This window comes from Giraffa tippelskirchi, chromosome 13 (genome assembly GCF_054371585.1).
Source record: "Giraffa tippelskirchi isolate mGirTip1 chromosome 13, T2T-mGirTip1v1.2.pri, whole genome shotgun sequence".
In the NCBI taxonomy this organism is placed as follows: domain Eukaryota; kingdom Metazoa; phylum Chordata; class Mammalia; order Artiodactyla; family Giraffidae; genus Giraffa; species Giraffa tippelskirchi.
Genome location: NC_137287.1, coordinates 121,166,837 through 121,180,745, shown reverse-complemented (window position 1 = coordinate 121,180,745; position 13,909 = coordinate 121,166,837). Strand labels below are relative to the sequence as shown.

General features: G+C 42.5%; 1 protein-coding gene and 1 long non-coding RNA gene across 2 annotated transcripts in view; one reads left to right on the top strand and one right to left on the bottom strand.

The window, feature by feature from the left end:
• Window positions 1-13,909, bottom strand: part of TSHZ2 (teashirt zinc finger homeobox 2) — a 909,619-nt gene that overhangs the window by 813,619 nt on the left and 82,091 nt on the right. The gene's annotated exons all lie outside the window — the stretch shown is intronic.
• LOC145532407 (uncharacterized) lies at window positions 1,343-6,340 on the top strand. Its single transcript, XR_014073207.1, has 2 exons — window positions 1,343-2,364; window positions 3,243-6,340. It is a non-coding gene; the product is annotated as an uncharacterized LOC145532407 (long non-coding RNA).

Genomic DNA, 13,909 nt, shown 5'->3' with positions numbered 1-13,909 from the left:
GACCAGCTCGGGAGCTGTTGGAATTGTCTGAATGGGAACCACGAGGGTAGAGAAGTGGACACACACAGATTATATTTGAAGGTGTAGTCTACCTGACTGCCTCTAAATAGGATACAGGGAATAAGGGAGCGACAAATCAAGGGCAAATCAGATGAATGCAAATTGTTTCTCATGAGCAGAACGGCACTTTGCTAAGGAGAGCTGATATTCTTAGAATCTGTTAATAATATGAAACATCGTTGGTAACAAGGACTGCAGACACACAATAGAATTTAATTGCTGCTACCACAGTCTCACACTGGAAAATTACAATGCCTCGAATTTAATAGGTTTTATTTTTCAGAGTGAAGAGTCTGCTTTTACAATCTTCCACTGCCAGTGATGCTTTCAGATTAGAACCCATCAGAATCACTTTTTTATCCAGAAACAAAGCCCTTGGCTATTTACATAGATCAGTCAAGTTAGTCCAACTGAAACAAAAAAAAACCTTGCAGTCTTCTTCCTTAATAGTCTAATCTCTTTGATGGCCTCAGAAGGGATTTCAATTTCTTTTCATTTTGGCAAGACATTGATAATATAGGGAGAAAAAACTTTGGTGTGGGTATTGGAAGACCTGAGTTCCAGTTCACCAATCCCAGAACTTGAGTGGGTCACCTAAAATCTGATCCCAGTCTGCTCAACTGACTTCATTGCATTCTGCAAATATTTATTGAATTTATCAGGCTCAGTTATAGATTAAGAATACACTGGTAAAAACCATCATTACAGTCCCTGACCTCACAGAGTTTACAGGAGGATAAAATTCCCCCTCTGTATCCACAGACAAAATAGGCATTTATAATATAAATGTTTTGTAAATTTAGTGGCGTGGACAAATGCAAGTATTACTATTAGTATCTGTGCTATTTTTCTACCTCTAATTTCTTAAATGTTTCTGCCAACTTTCAAATATTATCAATTACAATTCACTTGCTTTTCTGATGCATCCTGAAGAAATGGTCATGGATGGTTGTGGCATAATCCTCCATCTGGAACTCCTTAGGTCCAATATATTTTGAAATTTAGATATCACTTGAATCTTAGATAATTCAGAGCAGATATATTAAGTAACACTCCCTAAAGGGACTGGGGACAGATCCCTGTTATCAAACAATATTTTTGCAGTAAGCCATATGAATGCTCCCATTCAGCAGGATGAATGAAATATAGATATTCATGTCAGTTTAATTCACTATTGGTTATCAGATTAATGATATAAAAATTTTAAAAAAACCAAGTTTGGTTCTCATGTGTTTGTTTTGGGTTTTTTTTTAGGGGGGTGGGGGATTGTTTGATTTTTGAGGTTTTTTTTTTTTTTTCTTTTGCAACTGCATTTAAGGAGTTGTAGACCTAGAGGGCATATTGTTGCAAATAAGTAGGACATGGGTTGGGGCTTAAAAACCAAATTTATCAAAGATATTCATTACAATTGCATTTGCTATAATGGTATTTGACCTATAGATGACCCAGCCTTATAAATAAACTTAAAGCACCTCCAGGTCCATTAATATTTCATTGATCCATAAAATACTCCCAAGTACTTATATTTATCAGCCTCATAGAAAGTGATATCTGATGTAGAAACCACAAAAAAATAAATAAATAAAGGCAGCCTAGCTGTGTTGTCCAGGATCATAATTCATATGAACATTAGTAGTCAGCCATAATATAATCTTTCAGGCCCCAGGAGGGAGGGACCACTGAAAACTGGCATGACAGAATTGGACCATGCCACATGGTGGGTCAGCAGAGAGATGGCTTTAAAATTGGAGCCAATGATTTCCACTTAAGACCCTGCCCCACCCCCCACACTCCCCTCTCCCCCAACACCTAAAATAAAGACCAACTTCTTTTATCTTGGTCAGGCTCTAAAGGACCTTATCTTTCTCCATTTTTATTGATGGCCTGTCACAATGGCCTTCTAATACACAAAGCTCCCACCCACCTTTGCCTGACTATTTCTCCTGCCTAAAATACCTGAACAGGCCCTACTCTTGACACAAATGGCTCCTTTTCATCATCCCATTTCAGCTCAAAAGCACAAAAAGATCCCCATCGTTATCTGATCACCCCACTGATTACACGTAGCCCACCTGGATAATCTCTCTGGTGTTGATACCCTTAACTTAATCCTATCTGTAACATCCTCTTTGCCATATACGGAAACACAATCACAGATTTGGGAAATTAGGACAGGGACGTCTTTGGAGACTGATCATTCTCCACACATGTGTTCTCCAAGGTGTCAACTAGAGCTTTAGGCACCAAGTCGACATTTCAGGCAGTAGAATGTCTTACTTCTTTCACTGATGAGAAAAGAAGGATGTGCTTGAAGAGCATGCATGACGACAGATCAAAAGAAAGTAGCAGATGCCCAGGGAGGGTCATAAAACTGCCAGAAGGCAATCCCAGGTCAATTTGAGAAGCTTTACTGATCATTTACTATGTGCCACTTACTATGTGTGCTGTCTGGTGATTTTGTGCTTCGCATAGACTCTAACAAGTCTATGTTTTACATCCTAAGGACTTGATTTTACATCTGAAGGACTTGATTTCTGTCAGTCTCTAAACTCTGATTTCTACTTGGCTTAAGCTGCATTTTCAGGCATGCTTTCTCTGTGTGGTAACCCCGAGAAATTACAGAATTACATTACCTAGAAATCCTACAGGGGGCAAGAACATCAGATAAGAACATGGTTTCCTCTGGTTCTGCGATTCTAAGATTGGATATTATTGAAATATTTTGGGTCAGAGGGCCACCCAAACCTATAGTTGTGCTAATTGGCTCAGTGTGGTCACATGCCCACCCCTGGAGCTGGGAGCAGTAATGAGATCAGCTTCTACCACTCATGGGCTGAGAATGGAGAAGAATGATACCATGGAAAATCAGAAGAATGGACAGTTGTTGCAATGGAATAGTCAGCAAATATTTACTGCAAATATTTTTGTTTCCCCCTTTCTGGGAGGTGCTAGGCAGACTGATGTAAAACATGACATCATTCTTGTTAAGAGTCTCTGAGACATAAAATCACCAGACAGAGCACACACAGTAAATGATCAATAAAGTTTCTCAAACAGAACTGAGGTTGTTTCCTGATATTTTTATGGCCCTCTGTAGGCACCTCTTCCTTTGTTTGGATCTAAGCATCGTCACTGATGCTCTCCAAGCACATCCCTCTTTTCTTATCGGTGAAACTAGAAAGATTTTCTAAATATAAACTATTTTCTCTTCTCTTTTGGTTGAAATATGACCCTACCATTTATCGGCCTAGAATTATGAGGTTAAGCAACAAGGCCGTTACTATTGTGACAATGTCTAATATCCAGCTTCCTCTTAGCGCACCTACCAATATCTTCAGAAAATATATGATGTACCAGCAAGAAGATTATGCTCCAAAAAATTCCAGTCATTCATGTTCTGCCATTCTAATATCACTTGATGAACAGATGTTGCTCAAAGAACATGTCAAGAGCCTCTAGGTTCACCAGCTTTCACCCACAGACCATAAAAGAGTTTGTGATTTTAATCAAAGTTTGTCATCCACCCAGAACTTAAGAAATGAATTTCGATAAAAGGAAATTTAAGCTTCTGAAAGTTACCTAGCCCTAGAGCCACAAGGGTGAATTCTGGGTCCAAAAAGAAAAGAAAAATCAATCATGGCAATTATTTTACTAAATTATTTTAAACTGCAGCGTATGGAGAAGGCTCAGGTAAATGTCGGCTGTCACACCGACAAGCAGCACTGTCCCCGTCACTGACCTTTTTCTTGTTAAAATGCATGTCAATATGCAAAATAGAAGCGTTCCCTATCAGAGCCAAATGTGCTCTCCATTTCTCGGGGTTTCCAAAACAATCTGGAGAAAATGGAATTCAAGGGACAATTCTGTTTTGCTAGAGACATGAACAAACAACCTTTAAAAATTGTCTTATTTGAGAGTTGGCTCTTTCATCATGACAGCTCCTGTTTCAGGGGATTCAGACCTGAACTTGCTTCAAAATAAGACGAGATGTGTGGGATGCCCTGATAACAAAACATTCCACAATACCTCAGTCATTCAGAGCTCACGTCTCTGCCAACCTCCACATCTAGAATAAACCAAAAGTCAGCAGAGGCATAAGAAATGAACCTCAGAGTAGTCAAAATAGAGGTTGCCAAACCCAATCACTTTGCTAATGAGAGAGAGATGTTAGAAGCTATGGGTTCCTATACAACTAGTAGTAAAAATCTAACAGTCTGGGTCTACCAGTCAAGAGCTCATCAGAAATCAGAAGGCACCACTCTCAAATTAGGATACTTCATGGACAGCTCAGTAAAGGAGTGTGTGGCATAGGACAGTCAAGGAGTATCACCATCCCCAGCCTGACGGGGCAGGGGTCAGAGGAGTTTCCAGAATCAGAAAGAAGGAAAAGCTGTGTGGAAAACACTGCCTTGACTACGGTGGCATGGAGGAAACGAGCCAAGACAAACCCAGAGGAAGGGAACCTAGGAAGCAATGTCCCAGTCTCACTCTCTCCTCTCCCTTCCTGTTTTTGGCCAACTCGCTGAATGGAAAGCTGGAGGGGGCGGGGAGCAGGTGGGCACTGTCCCTAAATATCGGAGGAGGAGGGGGATCTGCCCAGGCAAACAGAGTCAGGGAGACTTGATGGATCCGTGCGGATTTCTCATCTCATGGCATTTGGGGAAACCGAGGTGACTGTTAGATAAGCACATGGCCATACCCAGAGGAATTTCTGATAAGACTGAAGAAGAGACCGTTTTTACAGCAGATACCAAGATATTCCACTGTGTGCATGGTTCACTCGGAAGTGCACAAATTCTCTCCCCAGAGAAATTCAGATACACATCGTATGAAACAAGACCGTTTAAGGTAGGGCCGGAAGGTGCCTCTGCAGTCTAGATACATCAATAATTTAATAGCACGTAGCCCAGAAAAGTTTACAAAGACTTCCATAAGCTCATCTTAAACAGGTAGAGACGTGTTTGGGAGATTCTTTGATGGTTTCTCTCCAAAGTGGTTAAAATTCATTGGTTCATGCACGAAACACACAAAAACCGTAACTGACATTTTACTGAGTTCTTACTATGCATTGGGAACTTTACATGCAAATATCATTTTATCCTCACCTTCATCTCATGAGCTAGTATGATTATTTCATTCTCATTTCACACTAGACAGTTAAGTACTCTGTCCAAGTTTCTACAGCCAGAAAGATCCAGTGCCTGGCATAAATGTAGGCACTCTGGCTCCAGAGCGTGCATTCCTTACCAGACATGCAGTCCCTCTATTCCATGTTCACAGCACCTGCTGTGTGTAAAGCAGAATGCAAAGATGATTTTTAAAAATCAAAAGAACGAACCACTTTGTGGCACTTTAGTTAATCTAAGTACAGAAAAGGCATACGTGGTCCAACAGTTTGCTACTGCTGTGTGACACATTACAATCAATTTAACAGCTTAATGACACCCATTAATCAGCTCTTGGTCTATAACAGGCCAGAAGTCCAGGCGGGGCATGACTGAGTTTTCTGCTCTGGGTTATACAAGGCTGAAAGCCCAGGGACTGGCTGAGCAGCATTTGTATCTGCTGCTAGAGGCGGATCTATTTCCTACCTCCTTCAGATTGCTGGAATAATCCAGTTCCTTAAGACTGGAGGGACTGAAGTCTGTTTTCTCTGCGGCTGTTGGCAAGGACCACTCACAGCTCATAGAGGCCACCAGACTCCTTGCCATGTAGCCTCTTCCATCCTCATAGCTAGCAACAGACACCCCCACTCAGGTCAAATCTTTTCCATGCTTTAAACATTTCTTCATGAACAGCTCAGTTTCACCTTCAAAGGCTCACCTGATAAGGTCAGGCCCACCCATCACAATCTCCCTCTTGTAAGGTCAATTCATTATGCATCTTAATTTATACAGGCAAAATCCTTTTTTCCATAGGGGTGAAAAAAATCCAAAATTCTTTTTTCATCATATTTACAGGCTGCTCCCACACTCAAGGGAGGGGAGCGATTATCCAAGGGAACTGTCACCAACGATCACACTAGAATTCTGCCTACAACCTATGATATTAACATAGGATGAATATAGAGCTAATAATATAGACAGAGAAGCCATTAACCATGTAACTTTGACTTCACACTATACAGGTGGCCCCTGCACTCAGCCAGTGTTATTCAAGTTGCCTGATTTCTCTGAACCTCAGGGCACTTCCTTTCACTGATGTTGTAAAAGGAATAGTAGATACCTCAACGGGTTGCTGGGAGGAGTGAGGATTAACTCAGTGTGACCACCTAGCACAGTACCTGGCAAAGAGGAGGCACTGAGTAACTCTTAGCTATCAGAATTAACATTAGCATTGCTGTTAACATCTTTGCTGCTATTCATATTTGAATTATTTAACCAGAATCGAGATAAGCTCAGAATGAGTTCATTGCGCAGCTGAGAAAATCTCTGGCTTATGTGTTTTAACATGGATTCTGGGAGCAATAAGCCTGGTCACTGATGCATCAACTCAGAAATAAAAGCAAGTGGCCCCTGGCAAGAAAGGAACAAGAATATCTCACATTCCATCTCCATTTACAAGAGATGTATCACTCTTTATAGATTCCTGCGACAACAAGAGCACAAAGGTTTCCAGAGAGAAAGCCTGAGATATTCTAATATATGGACAAAAACATTTGTGTGATCCTTCAAAGCATAGTCTCCACCCAAAGCAGACAAGCAACTGAAAAAATTAAAATGTCCCCCTCTATTTATTTAAACTATCACAAGCTCCTCATTTGCACTTGCTTTCATTTGAACAACACTGTGTGTCAGGCAACTTCCTACAAGATAGAACTTATTTTAGCTCCTTTTGCTTCATCAGTCAAGGGAAAGCACTCAAGGAGATGTGGTGGGAGCTGCTTCATCAAGGGGGACTATGTCCTTCCTGGAAGCATCACCCTCTTTAACTAAGAAGAACAAGGAAGCATTTTCTGGTTTTGTTTAGAGCAGTGGCCTCGAAAGTTGAAAACAGACAGGAAAAAAAGGCAACATTAGGTCTATTTATACTTATTTTCATACTAAAAATAAGAGAGAAACTAAGCTTTGTTATATTTTTAATAAGCAGCTTGGCACTTGCCTCACTCGATCTGAGTCGGCTGCATATGGTGTTGCAGGAATCCTGAAAAAAGATAGGAATCCTACGACCCAGCAGAATTCTTATTCCTTCCAGCCTACAGTGTCTTCAGGTTTTTCCAATTTACACATGCCCAGTAATAAGGATCCACAGATTTCGCTACCTGCTCATCACTATGGGGGCTTCTCAGGTGGCACAGTGGTCAAGAATCCGCCGGCCAATGCAGGAGACCCTGGGTCGCGCAGATCCCCTGGAGTTGCTATGGCAGGTCGCTCCAGTTTTCTCGCTTGGGAAATTCTATGGACAGAGGCGCCTGGCAGGCTACCAGTCCATGGGGGTCACAAAGAGCTGGACGCAACTGAGCACACACGCATGCTCTTATCTATAGCAACTCTTACAAAATGGAGGAGTGGCCTAAAAATTCCTGCAAGGAAATCTGAGATGAAGGAAATGTCAACAATGCAAAGAAGCTGCAATCAATAAGAAAACAGCAAAACTTCTTCCACTCCTCCTGTGAGCTCTTGGTCAGTTACGTTGTGAGATTAAAAAAAAAAAGTAATCATCACCTAGATCTGCCAAGTAATCAAAACCCATAGAGTTATCAAGAAGACTATTTTAAATATAGATTTACATTTATATCAACTGCCCAATATTTTTTTGTATTAGAATCTAGGCTGTAGAAGGGCAGGGACTTATTTTTTAAAACATTACTTCTCCATATTCCTTGTGTGACACATAGTAGGTGTTCCACAAATATCTATTAATAAGATACTGAATTTGTAATGATGAACGGGGCAGATTATATTTTCCAAGGATGTATCCAATAATATCTCCCATCCCACATGTGGCTTACAGTGTGATCTCGTTATTTGCTTATTAAGAGGCATGGTCTAACTCCCCACTTCTTAAATCTGGACAGGCTTATAACTGCTTGGATGGACAGCTTATGAAGGAAGGAACACTCTCCTGAGATTAAGTCAGGAAAAGCCAGGCAGCCTTTCCATCTGGTCTTCTTCTGATGTTTGTTCTGAGGGAAGCAAGCTGACAGGTGAGAAGTCTAGCTATATTGAGACACCACAGGACTGTGCCCTGGTCAGCAGCCCCAGCTGAGTCCCAGGGCTCCAGGCATGTGAATGCGGCCCCTCGAACATCCAGCCCATCAACTCTTCGTATGACCGCAACCCTGGCCAGTACTGTGCTGTGCTCAGTCAGTCAGTCATGTCTGACTCTTCGTGACCCCAGGGGTTGGACTGTAGCCTGACAGGCCCCTCTGTCCATGGGATTCTCCAGGCAAGAATACTGGAGTGGGTTGCCATGCCCTCCTCCAGGGGATCTTCCCAATCCAGGGATCAAACCATGTCTCCCGCATTGCAGGCGGATTCTTTACCATCTGAGCCACCAGGGAAGCCCCCTGGCTTCCACCATTGGAAGTAGAAGTGGAGCCCCACTGGATTCCACCAGTGAGGGACTCCACATAAAGACCACCCAGCTGAGCCCTTTCCTAATTCTGACCCAGAAAATGTGAGCAAAATAAAAGTGTTGGTTGAAATTACTAAGTGTGGGGATAACTGGATGCTCAGCACAAAGAAACCAGAATAATGGTCCCAATTCCAAGTGCATGTGTGGTCTCAGTGAGCTTTAAAATAGTAACATGAAGCCATCACAAGTCAAGAAATATGTAAAATTTTGTTTGCAGTTCACATTTAATACTAATTTTGTTTAGTGAGAGCAGAGATTTCTTTTACTATTAATAAAATAATTAGATTACAAGCTGTTTATTTCAGTTTAATGTTGCTCATTTAAACTTCTTAGTTTTATTTATGCTTCATAGTGGACATCAGATATTAGTATTTCAGTGCAAATATATGATCTGTTGGAGAAGGCAATGGCACCCCACTCCAGTACTTTTGCCTGGAGAATCCCATGGACGGAGGAGCCTGGTAGGCTGTAGTTTATGGGGTCGCACAGAGTCAGACACGACTGAGCGACTTCACTTTCAATTTTCACTTTCATGCACTGAAGAAGGAAACGGCAACCCACTCCAGTGTTCTTGCCTGGAGAATCCCAGGGATGGGGGAGCCTGGTGGGCTGCCGTCTATGGGGTCGCACAGAGTTGGACATGACTGAAGCGACTTAGCAGCAGCAGCAGCAGCATATGATCTGTATATGGGGGGAAGGGGCTCAGTGGTAAAGAATCCACCTGCCAAGGCAAGAGACACAGGTTCAATCCCTGGGTTGAGAAGATGCCCTGGGGAAAAATGGCAAAGCCACTCCAGTATCCTTGCCTGGGAAATCCCATGGACAGAGAAGCCTGGAGGGCTACAGTCCACAGGGTCACAAACAGTCAGACAAGACTGAAGGACTAAACAGCAAAACAACTTCATTTCCTTATCAGGAAAAGAGAGATGATTACAGCATCAATTGTATAGACTTCTGGCCAGAATTAAATGAGACTATATTTTCTCTGAGAGTTGCACAACGCAGCAGTAAGAGGGTGGGGAGTGGAGCACACCACCTGAAAGGAGTCTCTGCTCTCCTGCTCATGGCCAAGTTTACTTGGGTGATGTATTTAACTGCTCTGCAACTGGTCCTCACCAAGAAGTAAAATTAATAGTAGTGCCTGCCACCTATGGTTTTTGTAATTGACATCATAGGTGTTCTACACTGTTTCTAGCAGATAGTAAGCACTCAACACATGGTAGAACCTCATATGGAGGTTCTTCTCTCACTAAGTTGCAAGTCCCATAAGGACAGGATTTTTGCCTATTTTAGTTGCTGCTATAGAATAGGGCCTGACACATAATAGATCAGAGAAGGCAATGGCACCCCACTCCAGTACTCTTGCCTGGAAAATCCCATGGACGGAGGAGCCTGGTAGGCTACAGTCCATGGGGTTGCTAAGAGTCGGACACGACTGAGCGACTTCACTTTCACTTTTCCCTTTCATGCACTGGAGAAGGAAATGGCAACCTACTCCAGTATTCTTGCCTGGAGAATCCCAGGGACGGAGGAGCCTGGTGGGCTGCCGTCTATGGGGTCGTACAGAGTTGGAGACGACTGAAGCGACTTAGCAGCAGCAGCAGCAGCATAATAGATGTTCGGTAAATTTGCTTATTTAATGACCAGTTTGTTTATTTAATGACCAGTTAAACATTTGTCATCAATAGGAAATACACTATCCCTTATGGGCTTCCCAGGTGGCGCCAGTGGTAAATAACCCACCTGTCAATGCAAGAGATGCAAGAGACGTGGGTTCGATCCCTGGGTGGGGAAGATCCCCTGGAGGAGGAAATGGCAACCCACTCCAGTATTCTTGCCTGGAGAATCCCATGGACAGCAGAGCCTGGCAGGCTACAGTCCATAGCGTCGCGAAGAGTCTGACATGACTGAGCACACACACTATCTATCCGGACTGTCTCAGTCCTTAGTCTTTTCATCTAAGCATCCCATGTTCCCCAAATTTTCTAATTGGGACTTTTTATTCAGTGAAGAGTTATAAAGCACGTATTTCATTTTGAATACCAACCTACTCTCCAGGATACAACAGTAAACAAGACATGACAGTATCTTCCCCTAGGAGTTTATCTTCCCACAGAGAGAAGGAGGGAGACTGTATTTCAGGTGGTTGATAAGGTCAATGAAAGAAATAAAGTCCAGCGATGTCAGGGAATTGGGTGGTTCATTGTTGAGAGGGAATGGTCGGGGAAGGATCCTGAGAAAGCGGCTTTTGAGCTGATCCCCAAAAGATGGGAAGAAGTCAGCCATGGAAAGAAAGAGTTGACAGAAGAGAACTCAAGGTAGCAGTCATGAGATAGATTATAGGTTACATGGTTGTTGCTGTTGTTCAGTTGATCAGTCATGTCCAACTCTTTTGTGACCCCAAGGACTGTAGCCCACCAGGCTCCTCTGTCCATGGGATTTTCCAGGCAAGAATACTGGAGTGGGTTGCCATTTCCTTCTCCAGAGGATCTTCTGACCCAGGCATTGAACCCACACCTCCTGCATTGGTAGGCAGGTTTTTTTGTTTTTGTTTTTTATCACTTTTAACACCTTAGCAAGCAGCATTGTCTAAATGCTGAAAAAAGGGACCATCAACTGCACTCAGTGAGCCCAGAAACCCCCTGCAGAACCAGGAGTTGCTCAGAAAGCATGTCAGATGCTAAGTGCGTCCTTGTGCTTCTCATCTTTCCATCTCAAACCACCATTTGCCAATTGTTCTCCCATACTAAATTCACTATACTGTTCCAGAAGTGATGTGTGCATTTTTTATGAATCTGAATACACACGTACATGTAAACATATGCATTTTGCAAATGGCCCTGAAACAATGAAGCACACTTAAGAAGCAGGTACCAGTTCCTGCTACCTACAGTCAACCTAGGTTTGGGGATTTTTTTTTCCCCCTCTTTCTGTCTCAAAGCACAGAAATACTGCATTTTGTATGTTTTTCCCCACTGTGATCATTCTGATTTTGTGACTGTGTATTAGTTGCCCTGGCAACATGGTAGACTTGGATCTGATTGGTCAGGCTGGCAGGTTCATTGTCAGAGTCGTGGGCCCAGTTTTGAGTGGTAGATATATGCATGTTAACCAGAGCTACATAGACAAGCTTGGCCAAGAAAACCTAGTCTAGGAGAACCTCTATATCCCTTCTGCCAGCTAAAAAGACCTTTCTTCCACCTGCTGTGAATATCCCTTGCACTGCTTTTGGGAAGATGCAAACTCGTCTGTATCTTTGAAATATCTGTTAGAAAATGTGCGCAGTATAGGGATGCTCAGCCCACGGTGCTGAACACATTTATCTGTGATGAGAAATTAATTCTCGTGGAAGTTAAGGGAGAATGATCCAATTGCTGGACCATGGGATTAGAACCTGCTACACAGCCTTAATTCCGACATGCTGTGCAATCTGGAATGAGTCACAAACTCAGCCAAATGCTTCTTCATTTTCTGTAAATAAATTTCATTCATAAAGAAAGAGCCTTCCCTTAAGAATGAGGTCCTTGGAGAAGGAAATGGCAACCCACTCCAGTGTTCTTGCCTGGAAAAGTCCATGGGCAGAGGAGCCTGGTGGGCTGCAGTCCATGGGGTTACATGACTGAGCATGCGTGCATGAGGGGAGAGGGAGATGGGTTGGTAGCAATAAACTGGTAGAACTAAAAAAAAAAAAAAAAAAAGAATGAGGTCCTTAAGAGCATAGTGTGCTAAAGATTTTAAATGGGACAAAATTCCAGGACATTTTATGCCAATAATATGGAATCATTTATTTATTCAATTTTCAAGGTGCACTGTTTACTTATTATTCATTTGCCAATTACCTAGAAAAAAACAAACTCCTGCCTTCAGCTGAAAATCTTTACTGGCCAGTGAATAAAGAATTCCAGCACAAAGTACAGACCGATGACTAACAAAGTAACAGCTATATTTTTCTTTTTTGCACAAATTTCTATATAGCCACACTTGGCTTACTTTTCACAACCTTTGCGTTTTCAAAAGCATGTCACTGACACCTAGATCTACCGTCCTCTCTACACTGGAACATATTATGTTTAACTGCACTATATAACCAGCATAGTCTTAATATAGACGTAAAAGTCATTGGCAAGCAGTCATTTTTCACCTGGGTTAAGCGTTACAGTATGTTCAGCTCCAGTAAAGCTAACATTTAGGCTGTCCAATTTCAAAGAAAAAAAAAATCTGAAAGGAAAAGAGACAAGAACCACCTTCCAAACAGTTTTCCAAAAAAGATGACTGCATAGTAATAATTAATTCCTCTGCTAAACTTACTGGGGGGAAAACATGCCTTATGAAACTCCTATTTTTGCCCCCATTGAGAATAAATGCCTGGTTAATTGTGCACAGAGCAAGGAGAGAATCAGAGTATGATCAGGGAACCAACCAATCCTTCAGGATTTAACCAATAAAACAATTCATATTAGCTCACACATATCACATGCTTTCTACAATATCACCTCATGTGCTTGGGTTTTGTTACAGAGTCTTGTTTGCAAGACTATCAGTACTTCATACAGAACAAATATGGTTAACAAATTCACTAATTTTTTTTACTCACAGCACAATTACCTAGCCTGAGATTTGTATGAAGGGCATTAATTTAAATGTAAATCCCAGAAGTAGGAAATGGCAACCCACTCCAGTATTCTTGCCTGGAAAATTCCATGGACAGAGGAGGCTGATGAACTATAGTCCATGGGGTCACAAAGAGTCAGACGTGACTGAGCAACTGAGCCCATGTACAAATATTGAAAATATGGACTTCCCTGGGCTCAGTGGGTTTAAAAAAAAAAATCCACCTGCCAATGCAGAAGACACAGGTTCTATCCCTGGATGGGGAAGATCCTCTGGAGAAGGAAACGGCAACCCTCTCCAGTATTCTTGCCTGGGAAATCCCATGGACAGAGGAGCCAGGCAGGCTACAGTCCCTGGGGTCGCAAAGAGTCAGACACGACTTAGCAACTAAACAACAACTTAAATATATCAGAGTTTTGGTCACCCTCCTTTGGTGTGTTTTCATTGTGGGTATAACACTGGGAACCGCCAGTGGAAGTGGCCTGGGCCTCTCGGGGGTCAAGAGGCCTGCCTGCTCCAGAATTTGTGCACAAGGAAAGTTCTTCAGGGAACACCCTTCTCTTGGGAAGGAGCTGGGGGCCTTTGGCAAGAAGAGCCTCCTGTGTTGACCCCAGCTTTGGCCCCTCCTCCCTGACTGGTCCTGTTCTCAGAAGCCACCCTT